The sequence below is a fragment of the Rhinopithecus bieti genome, unplaced genomic scaffold, assembly GCF_001698545.2.
Source record: "Rhinopithecus bieti isolate Rb0 unplaced genomic scaffold, ASM169854v2 scaffold_7684, whole genome shotgun sequence".
Lineage (NCBI taxonomy): Eukaryota > Metazoa > Chordata > Mammalia > Primates > Cercopithecidae > Rhinopithecus > Rhinopithecus bieti.
The window spans coordinates 1,653,985-1,672,071 of NW_016806071.1; the positions used below are offsets into that span (position 1 = coordinate 1,653,985).

Genomic DNA, 18,087 nt, shown 5'->3' on the forward strand with positions numbered 1-18,087 from the left:
CGCCCTCCGGCCCCGGGTCCGGGCGCCGCCTGTCTGGCCCCTTCCCCGAGGCCGCGGCGGGCGGCGTGGGAGAGCCCATTGTTGGGAGCCGGAGGAGGTTGGGAGATCGGGGAAGGGGCGGCCGGGGGAGCTGCCGGAGGAGGTACTTGGTGGCCGTGGCGCGGGCCGGGCGCGGGACCCCGCGGTGAGTGGTGGGCGAGGTCCTGCCAGCGAGCCTGGACGCTCGCTCCAGCCGGGCACTCGCCGCGGTGGCCGCACTTTGCCCACCGGGCGCGGGCAGGGGGCGCGTGGCTTCTGCAGCCCCGAAGCCTCCTTTTGTCCGCCGGCGGCGTGAGGAGTGCGTGCCGGGGGCTTTGTTCGGCCGGGAGCGCTCTCCCTTCCCTGCGTTCGTATTCGTCACCGGGTCCGCGTCCTCGGACGCCGGGCTGGGCAGCGACGGTGGCTCCGGCTTGGCCCCAGGCTTGGGGCACAGTTGTTTGGGGGGAGGTGACGAGGGTGGTGCTTTGCTGCCCTCTCTGGAGCGCGCCAAGCACCCGGAGTCCAAGGCTGAGTCTCCCCGGATCTCCAAAGCTGGGGAGAGCGTAGCGAGGACTGGGTCGGGAAAGGCAAGGTGGCTGTGGGGTCGAGTGGCTTGCGAGTTTGAGGAACCTAGGTGGGTTTGTCTCCGACGCCACTTGGAAGTTCAAGTTTGGGGGCTGCTGTCCATCCCTCACTGCTTGAGGTAACGCGTTACCCGGTCCCCACCCCCTAACTGTTCGCACCTGGCGGCCCTGTTTGGGGTTAGCTAGCTGCTTACCTCTGGTTGGGGCCACAATGGGACGGCGCAGACAGGGCTCAAAGCCTGCTGGCAAGGTCCTGGAGAGCGCCGGTGGGATCTGACGCCTTCCCCTCTCTCTCTTTGCTCCCTGCCCACTTTCCAGGTTAGCTTTATACGTCTACGAATATTTACTGCACGTAGGAGCACAGAAATCTGCACAGACCTTCTTATCGGAGGTGAGTGGGACTCCCCCCAGCATCCAATTTCTTGACACCCCCCCTCCCCACTGTTCTTAGAGCCTTTGTTTTCAGGAGCAGCCACTGTGGCCACCATTTTGAATTTTTATCACCTTTTGGCATTTATTGTTAGTTGGTCTTCCCAGCCTTTTGGCTCTAGGAAGCCCCCAGCCCACCCCGTGTCTGCTCCTCTAAGCTGCCTCCGCTCTTACCTTTCCAGATTCGATGGGAAAAAAACATCACGTTGGGAGAACCGCCTGGGTTTTTGCACTCGTGGTGGTGGTAAGTTTGTGTGATAGTTTTGCATGTGTGTTTGTTTTGTTCTGAGCCCTGGGTCCAAGTGAACAAAGAAGGGAGGCCTGGAGCAGGCCCTCCACCCTGTGGCCCTCCGAGTTGCACAGAGCGGGGCACCTCGAGACACTCCGGCCCAGCTGGCCAAGGAGGAAAAGGGCAGAAGAGGATGCTACCTGAAGTTTTGGGGGAAGAACGATAAAACCATCTATGATGTTGGGGTAGAAACTCCTTACTTTGACATCTTACTCTGGGGCTCTAGGCAAGGGTTTGAAAAAACATTGGAGGATTTTTGTCAATTCTGCATGTTGCTTTAATTAGAGGAGTGGGGGTGGGGCGGCGTGGAGGGGATACCAGGTCTGTTTTACAACTAGCCTGTCCCTTCCTTTTCTCCTCGGAGCTTACAACCTTAAGAGAGGACATCTACGGGGCTTTTCCAGGCACCCTGAGAAAAGCAAGAAAGGGCTGCCACTTCCTTTAAAGATACTGATTCAGACTGACTGGTCCTTCCTTTCCTCTGGGAGCTCCCCGCCCCCCTTCCCCACTAAAACCGCAAAGTGTTGTTTTATGCAGAACCTTAACTGGTCAGAGTCGACCTCACAGTGTCTGTAGTTAGGGGCTCCCACTCTGTGACTCTCTTACCAGGTCTCTGTGTCCTTTGGGTGTGGGGCCACCGCAGGTTTGGTCTCTGTTGGGTATACGACAGCCAAGAGGGAGCTTAGGGTCAGCCGGACCCAGTTGCCCTAAGTGTATGATCCTGGTGTTTTGTGCGACTGACTGGTGGAGTCTTTGACATCCTTTTGAAAAAGAAAAGAAAGCAGAGTGGCTTTTGATATTTTGATGGAGTTCAGCAAAACGGTGTGTCCTGTCTCCTGTCGTCGTCGGGATCTTAGGGATCTTAGCGGGTTTTCCTGCCAGCTCAGGTTACTGTTTTAAGTCTCTTAGAACAGCAGGAGGATGAAGTGTCTGTTCTAACTTGTGCAGAGAAAATGAGTTTTTAATTACTTCTGCCAACCTCGGAACTGCAGGTCTTGGAGGCATTAGTGTGGCGGAAGGATTCCACCTGTAGGAGTGGGTGATAGGTTTTCTGTGGCTGTTTTTGGAGGGAGTGTGTGGATGGGGTTGGCGACTCTGATCGGCTTGGATCTTGTAGAAACTTAGGCTTATGATTGAAGGTTACTTAGGCTTATGAGTGAAGAGGCTGGGGAATTTGTAGTGTTGGAAACCTTTAACGTGTGGAGGAGGTAATCAGATGTGTACAGTTCCAGAAGACAGAAAGGAATGTTCTCTAGCCCCTCTCTGCAGCTAGTAGAAGTCCCTGATTTTCCTGTTATATCCAGGATCTCCTGAAACTTCTCCATCCTTAGCCACAGGAACGTAGAGTCTGTTGTGTTAGGCCTGGGCGATGGTGGCTTATGAGTGGCTGTGGTCCTGTTTGGTAGAAGTTGGTTCCTGCGATTTGACACTGAGCAAAATGACCCAGGGAGGAAGCAGTGGAGCTTGTCTGGTGAGGGACAAGCTGCATTATTCACACACCTTGAGTGAGATGCTTGTCTGATGACTTGCAGAGCTGGCTGGCTGTGACGAGGACAAGAGCATTGGACCAGGAGTCGGACTTTGGTTTTGGTGCCCAGTTTACCCTTTAAGCTGGTTCTGTCACTGGGCCTTGGGCTTCTGATCTGGAGAGTTTCTTAGGTCCCTTGTTAATAACAGTGATAACTCCGTGTTTGAATAGGGCTTTATTGGCTGACATAGGACTTGTATGTCTGTTCTCATACAATATGTTGGAGTGACTCTACAAAATCTTTAGTAGGGGGGTGAGGCAGGCATTTCTGGGCCTGCTTCCTTCCCTTTGCTGGCAGGTGCTTCTCTGAAGAGGGCCCTCTACTGCAGTGTGAAAGGACCGGATACTTGGATGTCCATGACCTGTCCTTTGCCTAACTGATTTGTGTTTTTTTGGTGCGTGGAGGGAGGAGTGGTTCTTGCATAAGAATTCCTTGGGGGAGGGCTTGGGTGGGAGTGGGGGTGGGGTGGGAAGGGTGGAGGTTTGGGCTCTGGGATTAAGAACCTGTAAAATTTCCTTTATTGACAGAGTCTCCTAGATTGCTGGATGTGTGAATCATAGTTGTGTCCTGACTTTGGCACTTGAACCTTTTTTAGGATATGCAGCCATTTTGGTTTGGGTGGTGAAAAGAAAACAGATGAGACCAGTATGGATTCTCATCCACATTTGCGTTCGTCCTCCTAGGGCATCCACGAGTGGGTTCTACTAACCCCTTTGAGCTTCAGTTGCCCCCTGTGTAAAGTGGAGAGAAAATTGCCTACCTTACAGTCCATGGTAGACACAAGTAGTACCGGTGTGAGGCATCGGGCACGTAGTAGGTATTTGATATATAAGAACTATTACTCCCATTACTAATGGCTGGCTTGCCAGAAGAAGTTGGACGTGTTTTGTTTTTTAGGCTGTTTGCCCAGTGAGAGCTGATAAGGTGGGATTGAGCCTTTGGGAGACCTAGTACTGTTAGCACCATGCATTGTGCACTTGCTGTTGTGTACACAAGTAATGATTAGTAACCTGACCTTATTGTATTTTCCTCCTTGCAGTGTATTTTGGGACCTTTACTGTGCCGCTCCTGAAAGGAGAGACACTTGTGAACATTCGAGTGAAGCAAAAGCCTTTCATGATTATGTGAGTAACGCATTTTTAATCCTAGCAATAATTATAGGGTTGGATAGCTCTAACTTCTCTAGTACGAAAAGCAAATACACAGCCAGTTGGCAGTGGTCTTTATTTTCTCCTTGCCTTTCTTTCTGTTCCCCTGCCCACCTCTCTGCAGGCCTCCCCATGGTACCCTTCTCCAGCAGTGTTCTGACTTGGTGAACGGTGTTTCATAATGTTGTGATTGTGAAAAATTGTGTAGATATCTATCTGGAGAATTAAATGGTGTTGTACAGGACTCAGAACTATGTGAGACTTATGTTAAGAGTGGACAGTGAGCTGAGAGGGGACTAAGCCTCTTTAGTGTTGGTTTCAGAAGAAATTGTAACAAACGAAAGTCAATACGAAACTTGTGTTTTGGAGTTGAGTGAGAATTTGGTGAAATGGAACTTTCTTGCTCTGCTTTCCAGAGAGCGATCTTTCAAATTATGGGTGTGTGTGTGTGTGTGTGTGTGTGTGTGTGTTTGGTGTGGGTGGGTTCATACAGTATCCACTAACGATTTGTACTCCGAGATTATCAGCTAGTTCATAATCTTGTGGCCAAAATATTCTTGTGAAGATAGTTAACGTCATCAGATTGTAGTTCTTTTTACTCTATTATTCACTTTCTACCTGGATGAGTTTCTTAAGATTTATGAAATTATTATGAGAGAGTTGTCTGCCGTCTATTCATCTCCCATAGCAGTCCCCTTCAGGAAAAACAAACAAACCCAGGTTTCAAACCTGGATTGGAATCCCACATGATGATCCGATGAAATGGGTTAGGACCCATCTTGGGGAGATGGAAGAGGACATGTCTGAAGGTCTTCCATAGCCTCCATTCAGTTCTGCTTGCTGACCCTATAGATGGTTAAGCATGTCCATATAGCAGGTGATCTAATTGGTCTTGCTCTTCTGCGTGCAGTGGGTAGGAATGGTCCTGGGAATCCGTGGGTCCTTGGGAGTTGGTTTCTTGAACGTTGTTAGGTCCCACCTGCTTGGCCCAGCCACCTGAGTTCCCTGTATGTGGAGGTTGAAATTGGCTGGGAGACCAGACCCATTTGGTTGTTTCACAAGTGGTCAAATCCCATGATCACCAATGTCTTCGTGGTGAAAATTTCTCCTGTAATATGAGGAGTTAAGAGACTCAGGTGGTGAGTGACCCACTGGTTTTGAGAATATTCAATGTGATGCAATTTTGTTGTGAATGAAAAGTTAATGCTCTTGGAATGGAACGCTGAGGAAATGGAGCAGTTCTTGTGCCCTCTTCAGGGCTGAAAAAGAGAAGCTGGTGAATGATACGTCTGGTCTGATAAACTTACGTAGTAGTGAAAGGGAGAGGTCACTGGTTCACTTATGATGTGGTTCTTCTGGGAAAATCCCATGGTGATGATAAGGTTTCCTGAACTGGATGTTCAGGGAGGCTAAGAGGTACACAGCTGTATAAAAATAGTTGGTGAATTTGACCTTTCTACCTAGTAAAAGTCTTGCATGGTTTTTTTCCTAAACCTGTGAACAGCCAACACTGTTGCTAGTTTTTGACTACTATGCAAATAGTTTCGTTTTAGAATCTGGGGTGGGTGGGTATGTCTGTTTCATTCTCTTGATGTAGCATATCTATGCTATTTTTTGCCTGTACCTTTCAGAGAAGTTAGTGATTTAAGTTTGGTGCTCTATAAACTTGAGACTCTTCGGCAACTTGTGGTGTAGTCTTCCATCTTGAAACAATATGGCAGCAGTGAAAGTTTGCACATGGGTTTGCTTTCAGTAATTTGCTAAGGAATGGCAGTAGAATTTTTTTTTTTTTTTTTTGAGACGGAGTCTTGCTCTGCCGCCCAGGCTGGAGTGCAGTGGCTGGCTCTCAGCTCACTGCAAGCTCCGCCTCCCGGGTTTACGCCATTCTCCTGCCTCAGCCTTCCGAGTAGCTGGGACTACAGGCGGCGCCTCGTCGCCCGGCTGGTTTTTTGTATTTTTTAGTAGAGACGGGGTTTCACCGTATTAGCCAGGATGGTCTCGATCTCCTGACCTCGTGATCCGCCCGTCTCGGCCTCCCAAAGTGCTGGGATTACAGGCTTGAGCCACCGCGCCCGGCCGGCAGTAGAATGTTATAGAGATCACTGAGGTTGGCGTTGATATTTAGAAGATCCTGCTAAGAGATGAGTTCACCCTCATTGAGGCCCACATTTCATACGTGTGGGGTGTAAAAACCTTTTTTCCTGAATTGAGCTCCACCTAGTATCATGTGGCCCGAGAGTGAGCATGTGGGAGGAGGGATGGAGTGATGAATGGGGATTATGAAGGAGTTAAGGGGTAGCATTGAGTTGGAGAGGTGACAGCTGAGAAGCAAGTGGAAAACTGAGAAAAACTTGAGAAAATTAGGAAAAGGAACCCACTTTTCTCTTTGTCTTTCTCAAGTCTTCATCTAGTGTCTTCCTTCCTGTGACTACCGTCTAGTTAACCTTCATTCTTTCTTGCTAAAATGATTGCAGTAGCTTCTTGCTGACTCCTTCCTCTTGCCTGGAGTGCAGTCCTCTCTTACCCATTCAAATCCTATTCATCTTTTAAGACCTCCTTCTTGGAGAACTTACAAGATAGTTTTCTGCATTCTGTGATCACCCCTTCTCCATATCTATAAAAACCACCTATACAAAGCCTCTGTTGGCAGCTTTCCATGTGCCAGGCCACTCTGCTAACTGCTGTAGGTTCAGTCCCTTATATCCTGCCAGAGACCCGATGAGAGAAGGCTTATTGTTCACTCCATTTTGCAGATGAAGCAGCTGAGGCACACAGCGGTTAATTCCCAGCTGGGAAGTGGTAGTTAGAATGCACACCCATGGAGTCATGACTGACTCTGGAATGGGTGTTTCTAACCCCACCTGGCTTGGCCCATGGCAAGTAGCATTTGTTTGCACTATTCCACCTACCTTCTCACTTAGGGTTGTCTTTCTGGCAACAGCCTATTAATTTTTTCCGTGTTTGAGACTGTGAACTGTTCATCTCTGTAGCTCCCACAGTACCTTCTATGTAGCAGGCACACGTTCTGATTGTATGAAGGAGTTCAGGTAACGGTAAGAATGAGTAAGTCGCTTGGGGTCGGTGAGCGTTGGATGGTGTTCTTTTAGAGACTTAACTGTTGCGGGTGCTCTTGAACAAGGTGATTTTAAAGTTAGTTAACTAGTTGCCTTAACTGATTTTTAGAAAATCGAGTGTGAGTAAGTGTTTGTTGACTGACCTTCTGTTTTCTATCAAGGAGATCCAAAGATTCTTAGGGTCTGGGGAGTTTGTGCAGCCCAGATACCATACCCATCTTCAGTGGGTAGGAAGTGCTTACAGGGCAATGGGAGCATTGGAGAACTCAAGTGTGGAGTGGACTTTTCTGATACATTGGTTTGCATTAAATCAGAAGAGGTCCCCAGGCCATGGGAGGAGGGTCAGGGTCCCATTGTAATTTCCTTGCTGTTACCCTCAGGCCAGAGCAGTGCATCTCAGAGTGTTGGCAAAAGCCCATGGGATTCCATTGGGGCATCTCTTTGGGTTCTCTTAGACACTGTTGTCTGGGTCCTGACCTTTTGTAGAGTGGACACTTCCAGCTGCATGAGTGTCTCTTACTATGCGCCCAGTGGTGTCCTGGCCACCTTCTCTGCTTTGACCTTCTCCAAGGTGGACCTGCAGGGAAGTGTCTTTGGTGCCTTCTCAAACAATAAGCAATCCTTTTCTCCCGTGTGGTAGCTAATTTTGTGTTTTCCTTTTGGTGTCAAGAAATGAATGGCATTTGGAAGGCCAAGAAATGAGTGGCCTTTGAGCCAAAGAGACTAGAGAATAGCGATGGATTCTTTTTTTTTTTTTTTTTTTTTTGAGACAGAGTCTCGCTCTGTCGCCCAGGCTGGAGTGCAGTGGCCGGATCTCAGCTCACTGCAAGCTCTGCCTCCCGGGTTTACGCCATTCTCCTGCCTCAGCCTCCCGAGTAGCTGGGACTACAAGCGCCCGCCACCTCGCCCAGCTAGTTTTTTATATTTTTTAGTAGAGACGGGGTTTCATCGGGTTAGCCAGGATGGTCTCGATCTCCTGACCTTGTGATCCACCCGTCTCGGCCTCCCAAAGTGCTGGGATTACAGGCTTGAGCCACCGCGCCCGGCCTAGCGATGGATTCTTACACCACACATACCTGCTGTACTTTTTTATAACACGTTTTCATTCGTGTGATTGTGGTTGGGCTTTGCAGTTGCCTTGTTGGTTGGGTTTTGTTATAAAATCTCACTCCTATTTTACAGATGAGGAAACTGAACCTTAGAGTTTAGGTGGCTTGTCCAAGGGCAGGCAGCCAGGTGTTGGCAGTGCTGAGACTAGAAATCCTCCATCTTTCTAGTTTTACCTCGTAGCTTTTATTGACACTTACTTGATAGAGAATCCCTGCAAAACAGAAGGGAGGTATTTGCAGTTGACCTGAAGCATATCTGGCACTGGGTATGCTGGTTGGTGCCCCCCCACAACATGTTCACTGAAGACATGAACTTAACAGAATTGAACGGAAGCTTCTGCAAGGTGAATTGTGGAGTCACTGGCAGAGGTGAGACCTGAACTCTGGGAAGCGGGTTTGCCGTGGTGCAGTGGCTTTTACCTTTTGGCAGGGAGAATGTGGTAAAAGCTATGGACAGTATTTCCAGAAAGCCCTCATAGAGGGGACTTCGTGCATGGTTTCAGGAGGTTCATGGACAGCTGCTCCAACCCCAGCCCCTTTGTGATTCCCGGTGAAGAACTTTGGGAGTGAAATGGACATGGAGTTCCATGACCTTGATGAATTTTCCTTGCTTGCCTCAGTTTCCTTCCTCTGTAGACCTGAGTTCCCTTTCATCTTGACTGTTTTGTGCTCTACCTCGGTGAAGCTGGCTTCCTGGCCCTGTGCTCCCACCCCAGCAAGACTCTGCTGACTCCTTCCTCAGCAGAGAGGAGACTTTGCCTTGAGAAGGGTTGGTTAAAGCAAGAAAGTGCCCCAGAGTCGTGGGCGTGGGCAGGCGCTGAGGTATTTGTGGCTGTGTGGCAGGGGTCCAGCGTCCTTGGTGGGTTTGAAATAGCAAAGTGATATTTGAGAGGGCTCTCCTTGGATGTGCTGAGCTGAGGTTCCTGCCAGGCAGGCAGTGTCCATGCCTGCCAGAACCCTTTAGGGGGAGGGGGACGAGAGGGTGGCAATGCAGGCTGGAATAGGTGGAGAAGGCCTGCAGCTGGGCTTCAAGGAGCTGGGGGAGTGTGCTGCCCCGTGATAAGCCAGGCCAGCTATCTGCCCAGAGGTCCTGGCAAGTTCACGGTGTTGCCTTTGGCTCTGACCCATGGCACCCTTGTGTGGAAGATTAAAAACACAAAACATACACACTTTTTTTTCCCTCTCCCCCATTCCCCTTGGAGCGGAGGCTTTGGGTTGCGGCCCCTCTTTAGGCTCCCGCCCTGTTTTCTGCAATTCCTCTTAACCCCAGAGGCTGCCAGACTCCTCCATCGGTAGCTAATTAAACATTAAATGAGAAACTGGAATTGCATTTTGCCAGAACCTGAGTAATGCAGCCACCTTAATGGGTTTCAAGTGGCGGCAAGACCCCAAATTGCAAATCCTTGCCCTTTATTTCAAGGCAGGAGGTGGGGCGGGGGGAGTGGTGGGGACCCAAACAAAGTTTTTGGCAATGGTCACTTCATTTGAACTCCCAGACCAGCAGTGTGCACCAATCTTTCGCATAATGCCATCTTTGTTAGCTAAGCATTTGCAAACTTGGACTGAGAGTTAGCTCTGTGCCAGCCAGCACTCAGAGGGAGCTGGGAGACACCCAGCTCTCCTCACAGTTCCTTAGGTCGTCTGAATTTTGTGAGGGAGGCAGGTTCTCGAGTGGAGAACCTCAGGTCAAGGGTACCTCCTTCCCTTGGCTTCCCTGCCTCTGTATGAGACTGTGTGTGTTTACGCCTTAACAGGGAGAAGTGGCAGGGAGGTGTGTGTGCTTGAGGGTCTGTCAGCCAAGATAACAGCAATGTTACACTAGCTGTAGCCTTTATAATAGTGTCTGAGGGTTTAGAGTATTTAGAAAAATTAATCTTTTTTAGCTTGGTAATAATTCTGACCATGGCACAAGTGCATTAGATGATTCACATAAACTTCTTTAATACATGTTGCTAGAAGCTTACAGCAAATAGACAATCGTGATTGTTTGTTTTTGATTCACTGGGGTAATGTTTTTTTCCCCCGCTCTTGTTGCCCAGGCTGGAGTGCAATGGCGCGATCTCAGCTCACTGCAACCTCCGCCTCCCGGGTTCAAGTGATTCTCCTGCCTCAGCCTCCTGAGTAGCTGGGATTATAGGCATATGCAACCACACCCAGCTAATTTTTTGTATTTTTAGTAGAGACAGGGTTTCGCCATCTTGACCAGGCTGGTCTCGAACTCCTGACGTTGTGATCTGACTGCCTCAGCCTCCCTAAGTGCTGGGATTACAGGCGTGAGCCACCGCGCCTGGCTGGTAATGGCGTTTTTGTAGCCTTGGCAAGATGAGTTTTAGCAATGTTTCTCTCTGTGTTCTGCATTTCTTTTCCTGGGTTTTGAATCCTCTGGATTTTAAAGGGTTTGGGTTCTGACTGGTGGCTTGGACTCCCATGTGAATTCTAGTTTCCACTCTGTCATTTCCTGGCTGGAAATCGTCAGGGATCCTCATTTCCTGGCCGGGTTCCTCAGTTTTCCCATCTGTAGAATGGGGGAATGGTGATTCCTTTGCATAGTGGTTGTGAGGGTTAAGTAATACAGTACAGTCATCCCTCAGTATCCAGGGAGAATTGATTCTAACGCCCCCACTGCCCGTCCCTGCTGTCATGTGTCACCCTCGCACCCTCTCAAGGGGCAGAGTTGGCGGTCCTGTCACAGACTGGTACTGATAAATGCTCCCCTGAGATGTCTGTGTCCCTTATCTGTATTGGGCAGAATGGTCCTCTCCCGCTTCCGCGTGTGGCCACTGCATGGCTTAAGTGGTAAGGCCCAGAGGGCATGAAGCTTGGCATCAGCAGGAATCTAGATTTGCATTTCAGCTTCACGTCCTTGGTAGCTGTGGGGGCCTTCATTTCTTAAGGTCCATCTCTTTACTGTAAAATAGGCTCAAGGATTGTCCTGACGTAGCCCACCATGGGGACGGCTGTGAGACAGGCTTGGAAAGCTGTCCAGGGGAAAGTTGGTTGTGCTGTGAAATCCTGTGTCATTGTTAACAGGGATGAAATGAGGGGTCTTGCACTGTTGTCTTTGGTAGGTATCCTGCCCTCGCAGGTGCTCAGACTGTCCCTGATTTTTTTATTTTATTGTATGAGGGAATCCCCTTTTATCGTATGTGGGAATCCCACAAAGGGGATTCCCACATATAATTAAAAAAAAGGAGTCTTAAGGAGACAGCTTGAGAAGGGAAGTGCCAGCCATGGCAGGTCCATGGGAAGGTGGTTCTGACCACATTGGCTTCTTTTTCTTTTGACTTCCTGGGGTGATCCTGAGGCCTTGACCAGTCGGCTCTCAGACCAGGAGAATAAGACACTACCGTGTTTTGAGGTTACCAGGCTCCTCCTATGCTCACTGTCTAGTTGAAGAGACAGATGCAGTCTAGGATGAGATGTGGGCCTAAAATGAATTGTGGGGAATGATCTTGTTTTTCTTTCTTTCTTTCTTTCTTTTTTTTTTTTTTTGAGACGGAGTCTCGCTCTGTCGCCCAGGCTGGAGTGCCGTGGCGCGATCTCCACTCACTGCAAGCTCTGCCTCCCGGGTTCACGCCATTCTCCTGCCTCAGCCTCCCGTGTAGCTGGGACTACAGGTGCCTGCCACCGCACCCGGCTAATTTTTTTTGTATTTTTAGTAGAGACGGGGTTTCACCGTGTTAACCAGGATGATCTCGATCTCCTGATCTTGTGATCCGCCCGTCTCGGCCTCCCAAAGTGCTGGGATTACAGGCTTGAGCTACCGCGCCTGGCCATGATCTTGTTTTTGTAGAGACCAAGATACAGAGTCGATATGGAGTTGGGGGCGTGGTGCGGGGAGGTAAACAGTCCCACTCCTGTGTTGTAGTGAAATATATATTTATCGTAGATAAAAATAGCCGGATTGCAGGTGATGGAACTGGAGGTCATCTAGTGTTGTTTCAAGTAGCTAAAGAAACATGCCCAGAGGGAAAAGTGCCCTGCATGAAGTTACCAGTAGAACTCAAACCTGCAAGCCTCATCAGGAGTCCAGGATGCTTTCTTTCCTTTGCCTTGTTGCAGTTACAAGCTGTGCAAACATGGGCACCTTAAGTAACCTCTGAGCCTCAACTTCCTCGGGTGGAAAATGGGGTTAATAAAGTATACCAGGCCAGGCACGGTGGCTCACGCCTGTAATCCCAACACTTTGGGAGGCCAAGGCAGGCAAATCACTTGAGGTCAGGAATTAGAGACCAGCCTGGCCAACATGGTGAAACCCTGCCTTTACTAAGAGTAGAAAAATTAGCCGGACGTGGTGGTGGGTGCCTGTAGTCCCAGCTACTCTGGAGGCTGAAGCAGGAGAATAGTGTGAACCCGGGAGGTGGAGGTTGCAGTGAGCCGAGGTTGCATCACTGCACTCCAGCCTAGGTGATACAGCAAGACTCAGTCTCAAAAAAATAAAAAAATAAAGTATACCTTTATAAGGTCATAAAGATTAAGTTTACACACATACACACCATATATAATAGTGCCTAGCACAGTGTAAGTTTTGCATAAATGTGTGCTGTCATTTTTCTTTTTTAAATTTATTTTTAATGTTTTGTAGAGACGTCGTCTTGCTTGTTGCCTAGGCTGGTCTTGAATTTCTGGCTTCAAGGGATCCTACTGTCAGGGCCTCTTAAAGTGCTGGGATTATAGGTGTGAGCCACTACACCCGGCCTGTGCTGTCATTTTTCTTACCTCACCTCCGGCCTGCTCTGAGTCCTGGCTTCCTGATGGGCAGTGTTCTCGGTGACTGATAACAAGGGGCCAGCAGAATGACCTTGGGGTGAGAGGTGTGTGCCTGTGAAGCGTGAACCATCATGGGCTGGTTCCCCTGTTGATCAGCTCTCTGGATCCCTGGGTTTCAGGAACCCCCGAGGGATTGTGGCGGCAAGTCACATATGTTCTCCCCGCCCCAATGATTGGAGGAGCAAGTCACATATGCAGCTTCCAAGCCAGCCCGGGTGCTTGTGAGGGTGAGAAGAGAGTGGACGCTCAGATGCTCCTGGCCTGCGCCTGGCCTGAAGTTGTCCCATCACTGTCCATTTTCTCCTTGCCCAGTGACTTCTCATTTTCTAGGAATCTGGAACAGGCACTTTCCCCAACCACTTTGGCCTCTTCACCATGATTCCTGCTTGCTACCGTACCACCTAAGAGGGTTTTTTCCTCGCCTGCCAACTATTCCTTCTGTAGAGCCGATGCTAGCCTGGAATGTGGCTGGCTCTACCAGGCCTGCCAGGATGACACCTATGGGAAGACATCCCTCTTCTGTTTTTTTCCCCAGGAACTAACTCTGTAACTCTTTTAGTCATTTGTTATCAGCTGCCTGGAAGGAGAGTTATTTCAGTTAAGGTTGTGTCTCTTCCCTTCCCCTTTCTGGAATGAAAGCTCCTTGAGGGGAAGAACTTCTTACCCTTTCTGCCATCCCGTTCCTGGGGCCTGTTGCAGGTCTTGAAAGCATTCTGAGGTCGGTGAGCAAGGCTCTGAGCCTTGAGAAGTGAGAAGGATTTGATTCCTGCCCAGGCATCAAGTGTGTTAAGTACATGTTTTAATGAAGATGGACAAGGGGCACATGGTGAAGCATTGTTTTGTAAACTGTGAGCTGTGACCCATTAGTACATCATGAAACCAACTTAGTGGGTCATGACTGGTAATTATCAAAAGAGAAACAACCGTATTACACAGAGTAAACACAAGTATTGTTTCCGGAAATGTCTGTTTTCAGTGTGTTATGTGTGCATATAACAGTAAGCGTGCCCTGGGTTTGTGTTGTAGAATTTGCCTTATTTTGGGGCTCAAGGCAAAGTCAGAAGGCCACTTGCCCAGAGACAGCTGAGACTGAATCTTAGTTCCTACAAGTTAAGTGACTTGTGTCAAGTGACAAGCAATTGCTGAGCCTCAGTTTCCAGGTCTGTACTAGAAGGAAATGATCCATACCTTAGAGAGTTCTCGGGGAATTATTCCCCCACCACCTCTTGTGCTTTCAGAGTGGTGCCTGGTGGGCACCTGGTACCTTTGTCTCTGTGGTTTGCTGCCATAGTCTTAGTGCATTGAATGCACAGAAAGTCTCAACAGATGCTTGTTGAAGGCAGAGTAAGCAACAGCTCCCGTTGGAGGGGGTGGGACTGTGGCCTGGACCACTCTGGAGTGGGCGCGGGAGGAGAGGGCCTGGGAGTGCAGGGACACTCTTCTTCATCGCTGAGTCCACGTGGCTCTCTAGGCAGAGCTGGAGAAGTTTGCAGCCTGTCCCTGCTGGCTGGCTGTGGGGCGGCTCCTCCTGTCTGTCTGTGATTGAGGTGGGGGCGGGGGGGGGGTCCCTTGCCCCCTGTGGAGCTAGTGTCTGAACAGGGCTCAGGCAGTAATGGTGGTGAGCATAGGTCGTAAGGCATCCTGTCTGACCGAGGTTGACCCAGCCTCCCAAATTCCCTGTCCCCTCCTGGTGACAGCTGTTTGCACAGCTTCCAGGGCAGGTTTTGTGTCCCCTGCTCTTTGTGTGTTTGGGTGAAGCGCCTGACATTTCACTTCTGTTTCACAGTCCTCTGACCTTAAGAAGCACGACTGCTCCCTGGGGCCGCTGCCTGAGGTTTTCCTCTGATCCTTCCTTCCCAGTCACAAAAGGCTGTTTGAGAGAGGAGGCAGCTGGGGGGAGCAGGCCTCTCCCACATTCCGGGATACTGCTGCAGTGCTTTGAGCTCTGAGAGGGGCAGAGCGTAGCTTAGCTTTACAGACTGGATGGAAATAGCAGATGGTTGGTGGGTAGTTACTGCCCGGCGCCCGCTGCCTGCCAGTCTTTGTCATTAGATGCAGTGTTGTGGACCATACATGGGATTTGGACTTGGATGACCAAGGTACAAGATCTGATTCTTTCACATGGCCTTGGGTAAGTTTTCTGGTATCTGCAAAATGATAGGAAACAGTGGCCAACTTTTTTCTGCCCCTCCAGCTTTTTGGAAGTTGGGTGAGAGCTCGTGAAAATGCTTTGTGAGTTGTAGTCCCCTTTGAGAAGGCTGTTTCAGATGTGCAAGAAGAAGGAGACACTCAGTTTCCAGATGGGGACACTGAGGCTAGAGCAGGCTGGTGACACAGAAAGCCTGGGGCCACCATTGACTTGAGAAAACCTCCACCTAAGAGACTGGCGCCCGTGTCTGTGTCTGTGCCATCCTTTAGGAATTTTGCCCCTTTCTTTGGGAGAGGCCGAGAGCTTCCTGTGGCTTTGGCCATCTGGCTGGTGCTGAGGGGGCAGACGGCCCAGTGGGCAGGCCTGGTGCCGGGCATGTGTGCGCTGCCGGTCTTTGCTTGCCGGCTTTTAGAAGGCTTCCAGTAGAAAATGTTATCCTCTCTCTGGAGGCTCTTCCTCTTGGCAGCGCCGCCCGCCTGCCGGCCAGATCCCGCTCCGAGCCCGCTTGTGTTACCGGCGGCGGCCCTGGCCCGCAGCTCCAGGCAAGGCTCTCCACGATCTCCGCGCTGGTGAGCCGCTTCAAAAGGGGATTTTACAGCATGACAGGGAATTTCAGCCACCACGTTATCTCCGAATTGGCCAATTGATGGTTTCAGCAGAGCATTTCAGCATCGGGGAAGCCAATACAATTTGAGTTAGTTGTGATGGCTGCCACTTTAAATACCGCAGTGAATTTCTGTCAGCGAGCTAATGCGTGGAATAGGGAATTGCAGAAAACTTGATCACCAGAGTGCTTCAGTCGATTCTGACCCCAAGCTACAGAAAATGAACTTAAATCTAGTTGACTGTCGCCACATACTTTCTTTGGTGTTATTTTGCTGGCAGCCTCTTCTTCAGAGGGAGCTGGAAGAGAAAAGTCTAGGAGGAAATCAGGATGTTTGCCTCTGTTTCCCGGGATTTTAGAAAGCGACAGTCTTCATGGGAGGTTAACCATTGGTAGTTGGGGTGGTGAGTTCTTGGTGAGGGATGAGTTTCTAAATGACAGCATTATGGCTTAGTAATAATGAATTTTCTATTTAACAAAGCAAACCAATGCTTATTGAGCACTTACTATGTGTTCCGACCCTTAAAAGGCATTCTTCGTTATTTCCCTATTGGGCAATGTAGAGGACAGGCATTCCTCCCGTTTCATGACAGAAGAACTGATGACAATAGCAAACAATTATTGGGTACTAACTGTATGCCAGGTACTGTTGTAAGTGCTTCAGGTTTTGTCTATTGTCATACTCAAAACAGCCCTGTGGGTTAAGTTCTGTTATTCCTATTTTGTAGAGAAGGAAATGGAGGCACTTAGAGGGATTCAGTCATGGGCAAGGTAGACTTACTAGGTTAGTCTTCCTTTTTTTTTTTTTTTTTTTATTTAAGTTCTAGGGTACATGTGCATAACGTGCAGGTTTGTTACATATGTATATTTGTGCCATGTTGGTGTGCTGCACCCATCAACTCGTCAGCACCCATCAACTCGTCAGCACCCATCAATTCATCATTTATATCATGTATAACTCCCCAATGCAATCCCTCCCTCCTCCCCCCTCCCCCAGTCTTCTTAATAAAAAAAAAAAAATTTTTTTTTGAGACAGGGTCTCCCTGTGTTGCCCAGGCTGGAGTGCAGTGGCATGATCTCGGCTCACTGCAGCCTCAACCTCCCCAGGCTCAGGTGATTCTCCCACCTCAGCCTTCTCAAGTAACTGGGACTATAGGCATGTGCCACCATGCCTGGCTAATTTTTCTATTTTTTTTTTCTTTTGGTAGAGGCAGGGTTTGCCATGTTGCCCAGGCTGGTCTCAAACTCCTGGCCTCAAGTGATCCTCCTGCCTCGGCCTCCCAAAGTGCTGGGATTACAGGTGTGAGCCACTGTGCCTGGTCCAGATTTGGCATCTTTTCTGTCTCATTAATTGATGACTTCCTGCCCAGCCTGGGGTGGTTTGATGCTGAGGCTGGCAGGACCAGGTGGGTCCTGAGGGAGATGAACCAGCTGAAGCCTGGCCTGGGCTCGTAGGGTTCCTGACTGGTGCGGTGCTTCTCTGTGGGTAGAGGGATTGAGTTGGTTTATTAATGACCTCATCCAGGAAGAAAACATCTTGGCTTTGGGACCTATGTAACTTAAAGAAAAGGTTTGCTCTCTCTTCACTGAAAAGGCCCCCTTTTATTAAATCTCCTACCACCCCCTGTGGACTCCACGCTTGAAAATATTTTATTTACAAAGAGATTGCATGCATCGAGTCACCATTAATTTTAATGAAGAAATGTGGAAAATGAGAACTATATAGCTGCTGATGAGACTTTCTCATCAGCTCAGAGGAACCAACGTGAGCATACCAGGTTGGTAGAACAGAATTCTAGTCAACAGAAACACATTGGAAATTTTAGTTCCATTTCAATTGAGGCAGACCCGATTCTTCTAGAACTTAATATTAGCAATGGCTCAAGAGCCCCCAGTAAAGTTTTCCAGGGACCTGGTTAGAATCCTTAGGCAGGACCCACCTAGCAGTGGTGCCTTCTCGCTTTGTCCTGGCTTGCCCAGGGTTGACCTCTGTAGAGGGGCATCCCTCATGTTTCCCTCAGGACTGAGGAAGGTTAGAATGCAGTGTTCTCTCCGGAGATGGCGGAGCCCTCTATAGGTCATCCACCCCTGCTCTCCTGGCTGTGCAAGCAAGGCTTCTCTGTTAGGGCAGTGCAGCTTGGAGGGTAGACACACTGGGGGTTTAAGAGCCTGCATGGACAGCTCCTGTCTGCAGAGCCTCTTCTCTCTACAGATATCCCAAGGCAGGGGTCCCATATTCCCTGCGGTTCTGAGCTGGCATTACCTGTAGGAGATGGATCACTGGACAACAAGTCCAGAAATCATCCTTTTCCACCAAGCTTTCCCACTTAATAGCTTGGTAACCTTTGACAGATTATTGTCTGCGTTCTTTCCTAATTTGTAGC

At 49.4% G+C, this 18,087-nt stretch overlaps 1 protein-coding gene across 2 annotated transcripts in view; it reads left to right on the top strand.

Moving 5' to 3' along the window:
* SSBP3 (single stranded DNA binding protein 3) overlaps nt 1-18,087 on the top strand; it is a 186,701-nt gene that overhangs the window by 3,374 nt on the left and 165,240 nt on the right. The window contains exons 1-4 of one of the 2 annotated variants that reach the window (XM_017874519.1): nt 634-652; nt 921-993; nt 1,214-1,275; nt 3,889-3,973. The gene's annotated coding sequence lies outside the window, so the exon portion shown is untranslated. Of the gene's footprint in view, nt 1-633; nt 653-920; nt 994-1,213; nt 1,276-3,888; nt 3,974-18,087 lie in introns of those variants that run through there. The other variant, XM_017874520.1, reaches the window with a different exon arrangement.